The sequence below is a fragment of the Musca domestica genome, unplaced genomic scaffold, assembly GCF_030504385.1.
Source record: "Musca domestica strain aabys unplaced genomic scaffold, Musca_domestica.polishedcontigs.V.1.1 11, whole genome shotgun sequence".
Taxonomy (NCBI): domain Eukaryota; kingdom Metazoa; phylum Arthropoda; class Insecta; order Diptera; family Muscidae; genus Musca; species Musca domestica.
The window spans coordinates 2,683,458-2,692,697 of record NW_026712133.1 but is presented as its reverse complement, the minus strand read 5'-3'; the positions used below and the strand labels follow the sequence as shown (position 1 = coordinate 2,692,697).

General features: G+C 34.1%; 1 long non-coding RNA gene across 1 annotated transcript; it reads left to right on the top strand.

Moving 5' to 3' along the window:
* Positions 1 to 7,690: 7,690 nt before the first annotated feature.
* On the top strand, positions 7,691 to 9,002 carry LOC131806019 (uncharacterized). The gene is made up of 2 exons (XR_009343928.1): positions 7,691 to 8,585; positions 8,652 to 9,002. It is a non-coding gene; the product is annotated as an uncharacterized LOC131806019 (long non-coding RNA).
* Positions 9,003 to 9,240: the final 238 nt, after the last annotated feature.

Here is a 9,240-nt window from a genome sequence, read left to right as displayed (position 1 = left end):
AGTATTTTTATCAATTTGTTGGTAATATTAGGAAGTGTGAACACCCCTAATAAATGTGATCATATGTTACTTATATGTAAGTGTCAAATATGTCACAAGGTGGCAACAATCGGCAACAGGTGTGTCTGGTTACATTTCCAGCAGGAAGTGTCCAGCAACTTCTTTCCATGATCCAAGTATAAGGTCACCCTTCCAGCTCAGCTGATTACCATACGATCTGTCAATTAAATTTGAATTCGCTGCAACCAAAACAAACTTCAAAACTACAGTAGAAGAATACAGGTAGTCGCATCGCATAGTTGCTGGGAAAATTAACTGTCAAACCAATTTTTAAATTGAAAATTTTGAATGAAAAGTTATTCAAATTTCCAAAAATTATTGAAAAATACATATCAACAACCTACGATTGGTGTCGTATAAGAAAATTTATAAAATGTACTTATTTTTCAAAAAAAAAAAAAAAAACATTTTAAAAATTTTTACATATTTACAGTGCAGTATAGCTTTTATACCATGGTAGGAGAATATGGGTAGATGCATCAACGCTTGGGAACATTGATATGTCAAAATTCTTAAAATATTGTTTTTTTTTTTTAATAAGTACATTTTATAAGTTTTCTTAGACGGCACCAATCGGAGGTTGTTATGATATGCATTTTTCAACAATTTTTACAAATATCAAAAAATTTTCATTCAACATTTTTAATTTTAAAGTTTCGAATTTGAATGTGGTAATGGCCTGTGACAAGCAATGCCTATGTAGGTGCACGCCGTACAGGCCCTAATATAACGGCTATATTCGATATTTTAAGGTGTTAACAGTATTTTTGGCAAATGTTATATTTTTCGAAAATTTCCAAATTCGTTCTAAATGGTGGAGGGTATTCAAAGCTCGGCTAAAATCCTTATATTCGGTATTTGACGATTTTAGGTACAATACTCACCGAAATTGTTTGAGATGTCGTATTTGAAGTTCGTAATGGAAGCTACAGCCTGTGACAGAAAATTGTGTATGCAGTTCCAGGTCTTCGTATAGCTCCTATATAACGGTTCCTCCCTATGTACAGTGTTTTAATGATTTTGGCTACATTATACACCGTTTATTTCCAGTTTCGAATTTAAATATGGTAATGGCTTGTGACAAACAATGCCTATGTAGGTGCACGTCGTACAGGCCCTAATATAACGGCTATATGCGTTATTTTTAAAATGTTAACAGAGTTTGAGGCGAATGTTATCTTGTTCGAAAATTTTCAAATTGGTTCTAAATGGTGGAGGGTACCCAAAGATTGGCCCGTCCGATCTTACTGCTTTTTTACTTGTTTATACCATACCACCATACTATTAACTTTGTCTTTCCGTTTGTAACTCCTCGAAATACTCATGTCAGACCCAAACAAGTTTACATATTCTTGATCAGCGTAAAATTCTAAGTCGATTTAGCGATGTCCGTCTGTCTGTTGTAATCACGCTATCTTTCGAACGAATTGAGATAGAAGGCTAAAATTTTGCACACATGTTTATTTTTCCAGCAGGCAGGTTAAGTTCTTAAATGGGCCTTGTAGGTCCACGTCTTCGTATAGCCCCCATATAACTGTACCTCCCGATATTCGGTATTTTAATGATTTTAGCGACATTATTCACCGGAAGTGTTTCAAATTTGATATGAAGTTCCAAAGGGATAGTACAGCCTAAGACAGAAAAATTACTGTGCAGGTCCACGTCTTCGTATAGTCCCCATATAACGGTACCTCCCGATATTCGGTATTTGGATGATTTTATCGACATTATTCACCGCAATTGTTTCAAATTTGATATTTGAAATTCCAAAGGGATAGTGCAGCCTAAGACAGAAAACGGGCAATGTAGGTCCACGTTTTCGTATAGCCCCCATATAACGGTACCTCCCTATAATCGTTATTTTTATGATTTTAGCGACATTGTTCACCGGAATTGATTCAAATTACGTAATGGGATCTACAGTCTGTAACAGAAAATTGTCTATGCAAATCCAGGTCTTCGTATAGGCCCCATATATCAGTACCTCCCTATATTCGGTATTTTGACGAGTTTAGGTACAATACCCACCGAAATTGTTTGAGATGTCGTATTTGAAATTCGTAGTTTATGCTACAGCCTAAGACAGAAAATTGTCTAAAATTGGAACAGCTCCGATATAACAGTTCCTCCCTATATACGATATTTTGATGATTTTAGCTACATTATTCACCGTTTATTTCAAGTTTTCGAATTTGATTATGGTAATGGCTTATGACAAACAATGCCTATGTAGGTCCACTTCGTATAGACCCCAGTAAAACGGCTATATTCGGTATTTTAAAAAATTAAACAAATTTTTTTTAAGGATTTTATTTTTTGAAAATTTCCAAATTCGTTCCAAATGGTGGAGGGTATTTAAAGTTCGGCCCGGCCGAAATTAACTTATTTACTGTTAGCCTAGAAACATATATATGGACAAAATTTAATTTTGGTCCAAATTCTGCCACACATTCCAAATTTCATTGAAATATGGAAATTGGTGCATCAAATACACGAAATCGAACAAAATATGTATATAGGAATTATGTCCAAAACTGAACCGATTTCAATATAATTTTACAAATTTGTTTCCAGAATTAATTGAAATTAGAGATATATAGCGTGATTGGTGCATCAAATATATAAAATCGACCGAAAATATATATGAGAACTATGTACAAAAGACAACCGATTACAATATAATTTGACAAATTTATTTTTGTACCAAATTCCGTCACTCGTTCCAAATTTCATTGGAATTGAACATACATATCATATTTGGTGCAACTGAATTCCTTCACACCGCCCAAATTTAATTGAAATTGAGGATACATAGAGTGTTTGAAACAGCGTTCGAAAATAAACAGTATGTTCGGTGCAATATGTTCTGTGCTGTTTTTGATAATGCAAGAAATTACTGATACAATACAATATTATGAAAATAAAAGCTGAATCTTTTTATTTATTATGTATGTTTAGATTGGTTGCGACATTGAAGACAGTAGAAAAATATGATAATAGGTAGAAAAAATAAAAAAGGACCAAATCTGAAGTGATAATAATTCGTATTTAACCATTGAAATTTGAAAATTTTAATTTTTCGCGAAAAAAGGTATTTTAATGGTTGCGTTGTAATGAGTTATTATGCAGATAATTTACCTGCTATTTTGTGGTAGGTGCAAAAAAACTAAATATTTTACAAAGTATGGCTGAGTGTTTAATGTCAGTTTTATGACTTCGGTGTCAATGTCCTGTCTTTCAATTCTTATCAAACGTTCAGTTAATAATTACAAAAATAGTATTCTTTTAGATATGTTCAATACATATGAATTAAACATTAACGAAGTTGTGTGTAATTTTCAAATTTGTAATTACAAGATTTTAAGTGCACATTCCGGAAATGTAGGAAGACATCCGGAGCAATATGCAAACTATATCGAACAAAAATGCGCAATGAAAATACAAAATTGTGCAAAAGTCAATGGGATTTTTATTTTATACAAATAATTCAATCTTATACAAACAATTATCACCACCACAGGATGTGAGTGATGAGTTATAAGATATTGGCGAATGAGGCGGAGCCTCCAAAATCGAAGCTCTATCCTCGGAACGAGGAGTAGGCTGATTGACTGTATTAATCTCGGAACGAGATATAGTCCTATTACCTACGATAGCCTGAGGAGACGATGTCGCCATTGATGACTTAGGTGGAGCCCGAAGTTCATTTAACTTTCTGTTTATGTGTCAGCGGCAGTGATGTCCTCACCTGAGCTGTCTTCTTTTGCAAAATAATTGAGACACTTGTCAAAAACGGTTTTCACCTCTTCCCACAACGTTCCGACCTCAGCTCCCTGTAATTCCAGAATATAGATATCGAGCTCGTCGTCCCCTTGGGAGCTGAAGTTGGCATCAAATTTAGAGGTGTGAGTGGCATTTTATTTCATATAAATGAACGTTATTCAGAAAAAAGTTGGAAAAATATCTTAAGCTTTCACAGAAAACTGTATATTGTTTTAGAAAAACTTCAAGAAAAGTAGCACAATTGAAAACCAATTTGTACTATGAAAAGACACGTAATGTCGAACAATTTCTGTGAAAACCCAAAAAAGTGAAAGTTTTTCACAAACACGTGATGCTTTAAGAAAATTAATGTGTTTTATGAAAAATACACTGATTTTATAATTAGTCCTTTACTAATCGTAATGAGGTATCGTAGATACGGCAAAAATATTGAGATTTAACGTGAATAAACCACAAATGTATAGAAATTTTAAGAAAACAATATTAAAAATTAACTCACAATTTCTCTCAGTGTATTCCAAATTTCGTAAAATATATACATTGTATCGTAGAATATCTGCAAACTATAGCAAAGTATCGACGATAACTATTGCCAAAGAAAAATTATCAAAAATTTTTAATAATCAAAATATCGAAAAAAATATTAAAAATTTCAATAAAACCGACTGTAGGGTGCACGGACTGTAAGATGCATATTTTCAATCGGTAGCGAACAACAATAAAATATTTAAAACAAAAATGTTTTGTAAAAAAAATAAATAATTTTTGATTCAATATATAGGCCCGTTCTTATATCTTCCCTTTATAGTCCACTTTTGTTATCCCTTACTTTAGGAAAAGTAAAGGATAAAGTTCACATTATCGGATTCTCATTATTACATCTTTCCTCTAAAGTATATGCATTTCTTACAGAGATATGGCAAGCTTTTCGTAAATGTAACTGGTAGTCACAGCATTTTTTTCACAATGGCATCTTCATTTTAGGTTGAAAATAATAAACAAAACGAATTTGTGAAATTTCGTGAAATAAATTTATAATTCAGTTCTTCAATATAAAATAAATGAGTTGCGTTATCCATTTCTTTATTTAAATATATTTTGCTGTTATTGTCATATTATCAATATAAAATATGGCAACATGAATTCAGTAAACTTTATGTTAAAAGATAAAGGAAAGTTGGTCTGGCCTTTTGCTTATCGGACAGTTTTTATTTAAATGAGACTTGTAATAACGAAAAACGATTTATGTGTCCGACAACATCACTTTTTTATCTATCGGAAAAATGTAATAACCGATCATAATATGTTTATGTTAATTAATAAGACCGAATATAGGGTGCACAGTGCCGAAAACACAAATTAAATTAAATATTAGTTGATGTCCGAAGGATTCAACACAACAAATATCCGGAAATGGCACAAAAGTATTTTTATCAATTTGTTGGTAATATTAGGAAGTATGAACACCCCTAATAAATGTGATCATATGTTACTTATATGTAAGTGTCAAATATGTCACAAGGTGGCAACAATCGGCAACAGGTGTGTCTGGTTACATTTCCAGCAGGAAGTGTCCAGCAACTTCTTTCCATGATCCAAGTATAAGGTCACCCTTAATTAACCTTAAATTAACTGTCAAACCAATTTTTAAATTGAAAATTTTGAATGAAAAGTTATTCAAATTTCCAAAAATTATTGAAAAATACATATCAACAACCTACGATTGGTGTCGTATAAGAAAATTTATAAAATGTACTTATTTTTGAAAAAAAAAAAACATTTTAAAAATTTTTACATATTTACAGTGCAGTATAGCTTTTATACCATGGTAGGAGAATATGGGTAGATGCATCAACGCTTGGGAACATTGATATGTCAAAATTCTTAAAATATTTTTTTTTTTTTAAATAAGTACATTTTATAAGTTTTCTTAGACGGCACCAATCGGAGGTTGTTATGATATGCATTTTTCAACAATTTTTACAAATATCAAAAAATTTTCATTCAACATTTTTAATTTTAAAGTTTCGAATTTGAATGTGGTAATGGCCTGTGACAAGCAATGCCTATGTAGGTGCACGCCGTACAGGCCCTAATATAACGGCTATATTCGATATTTTAAGGTGTTAACAGTATTTTTGGCAAATGTTATATTTTTCGAAAATTTCCAAATTCGTTCTAAATGGTGGAGGGTATTCAAAGCTCGGCTAAAATCCTTATATTCGGTATTTGACGATTTTAGGTACAATACTCACCGAAATTGTTTGAGATGTCGTATTTGAAGTTCGTAATGGAAGCTACAGCCTGTGACAGAAAATTGTGTATGCAGTTCCAGGTCTTCGTATAGCTCCTATATAACGGTTCCTCCCTATGTACAGTGTTTTAATGATTTTGGCTACATTATACACCGTTTATTTCCAGTTTCGAATTTAAATATGGTAATGGCTTGTGACAAACAATGCCTATGTAGGTGCACGTCGTACAGGCCCTAATATAACGGCTATATGCGTTATTTTTAAAATGTTAACAGAGTTTGAGGCGAATGTTATCTTGTTCGAAAATTTTCAAATTGGTTCTAAATGGTGGAGGGTACCCAAAGATTGGCCCGTCCGATCTTACTGCTTTTTTACTTGTTTATACCCTCCACCATACTATTAACTTTGTCTTTCCGTTTGTAACTCCTCGAAATACTCATTTCAGACCCAAACAAGTTTACATATTCTTGATCAGAGTAAAATTCTAAGACGATTTAGCGATGTCCGTCTGTCTGTTGTAATCACGCTATCTTTCGAACGAATTGAGATAGAAGGCTAAAATTTTGCACACATGTTTATTTTTCCAGCAGGCAGGTTAAGTTCTTAAATGGGCCATGTAGGTCCACGTCTTCGTATAGCCCCCATATAACTGTACCTCCCGATATTCGGTATTTTAATGATTTTAGCGACATTATTCACCGGAATTGTTTCAAATTTGATATGAAGTTCCAAAGGGATAGTACAGCCTAAGACAGAAAAATTACTGTGCAGGTCCACGTCTTCGTATAGTCCCCATATAACGGTACCTCCCGATATTCGGTATTTGGATGATTTTATCGACATTATTCACCGCAATTGTTTCAAATTTGATATTTGAAATTCCAAAGGGATAGTGCAGCCTAAGACAGAAAACGGGCAATGTAGGTCCACGTTTTCGTATAGCCCCCATATAACGGTACCTCCCTATAATCGTTATTTTTATGATTTTAGCGACATTGTTCACCGGAATTGATTCAAATTACGTAATGGGATCTACAGTCTGTAACAGAAAATTGTCTATGCAAATCCAGGTCTTCGTATAGGCCCCATATATCAGTACCTCCCTATATTCGGTATTTTGACGAGTTTAGGTACAATACCCACCGAAATTGTTTGAGATGTCGTATTTGAAATTCGTAGTTTATGCTACAGCCTAAGACAGAAAATTGTCTAAAATTGGAACAGCTCCGATATAACAGTTCCTCCCTATATACGATATTTTGATGATTTTAGCTACATTATTCACCGTTTATTTCAAGTTTTCGAATTTGATTATGGTAATGGCTTATGACAAACAATGCCTATGTAGGTCCACTTCGTATAGACCCCAATAAAACGGCTATATTCGGTATTTTAAAAAATTAAACAAATTTTTTTAAGGATTTTATTTTTTGAAAATTTCCAAATTCGTTCCAAATGGTGGAGGGTATTTAAAGTTCGGCCCGGCCGAAATTAACTTATTTACTGTGTTATGGTTACCACCTTATGCGGTACTGTGGTGTGTATCCAGCTGCTCAGGGGAGCTTTTTGCTCAGGGTCGGTTCCAAATATTGTTATGGTTACCACCTTATGCGGTACTGTGGTGTGTATCCAGCTGCTCAGGGGAGCTTTTTGCTCAGGGTCGGTTCCAACCCTGACACCAACAGTCCAAGGGACCTAACAATTAAAAAAAAGGGGACATATTACAACATCAAAACAAACAAAAATACAAACACTGCATACACCGGTGACAAGGGTGCTTGGTGGAAATTGCACCCACACTTGGCCCACCCAACCTTGACCCTTATGTCCAATAATCGTTAAATATCTTAAGGGCCCCGCATTCCACTAACACTTACCACGCAATTTACACCCTATATTCCCCCAAGAGTTTACAAATTAGCACATCATATCGACTATTAACACTTACACATATAAATAATTTATTGACATATCGAGAGTTGACTTAATCCTAACAAATAAATATTTGAACAATGTTGACTTTAAAATTCCTAACACCTGAATCTGTCTTTATGTGAGCCAATCGCTCGGGCTACTACAGTCTACGAAGAGTACATAAAAATTTTTGCCAAACTGGCCACTTTAAGCATCTACTCCCTCCCTAATAGAGCTCTGTTAAGGGGGTATTATGGACGTTACCTTATGTCCAAAATTACCAATAAACTGGAACTCTCCCTTCGTATGACGGTCTAACCCTACGCTCAGGTATATAACCGGGCGTTAGAAATTTTCACAATATAAAAATCTTAACCTAAATTCTATACACTAAGGACAATCACACTTAAACTACAGACAATTACATTAAATTAAACTAGTCAGTACAAAATTTTGGTGTCATTCCATTTTTCATTCAAATTAATCATTAATCAAAATTCTCTTCTTTTTTTTCCAGGCCGCAGGAGGAAGATATATATATGCCACTTGGCCGCACCAACCGTTCAGGACTCGGTAAGTTTTAATAATACAAATTATTACCTGGAGATTCTGTACTTATATATTTTCTTTTCTTTCCAGATATTGATGATCTTTTTGACCTTTTCGGCATCAGACCTACCGAGCCGACCACTGTTTGAATACCGGTACTTTGGCGGACCGGGGCTTGGCCTCACTCACGGACTTTCTGGGCAGCAGCGCTTCTCTTGCGTTTATATAAAAAAATTTACTGACCTCCTCCACCGAAAACTTGGAGGGGTCAGATATCTAGCCGTCTTTTGTTGGGGTGTTATCTTAAAAGAAAAAACACAACATCGAAACACCAAAAAGACATACACTATTAGAACAACAGAAACTTACAAAATTTTGGTCACACACACACATACACAACAATCGGCCAATAAAAAATAAAAAAATTTACGAAAACTTTAATTCCACTATCTTGGTGTTTTTATGGGATCACTTTTTTTTTAAATTTTTGCTTAGAAAACTTGTTCTTGCCAGTTTACCAAAACTTCAATGGCGAATTTTCTGTCCGTTACCCCTTTTATACGGCAGCCATTGGACGCGATCTTCCCACTTTTCCTTTTTTTTTTTGTTCTCCCTTGTTTATTCTCTTCCTCTTTGATCGCACTTGGCGAGCCCTATCGTTACCCATGGTTGCATATGA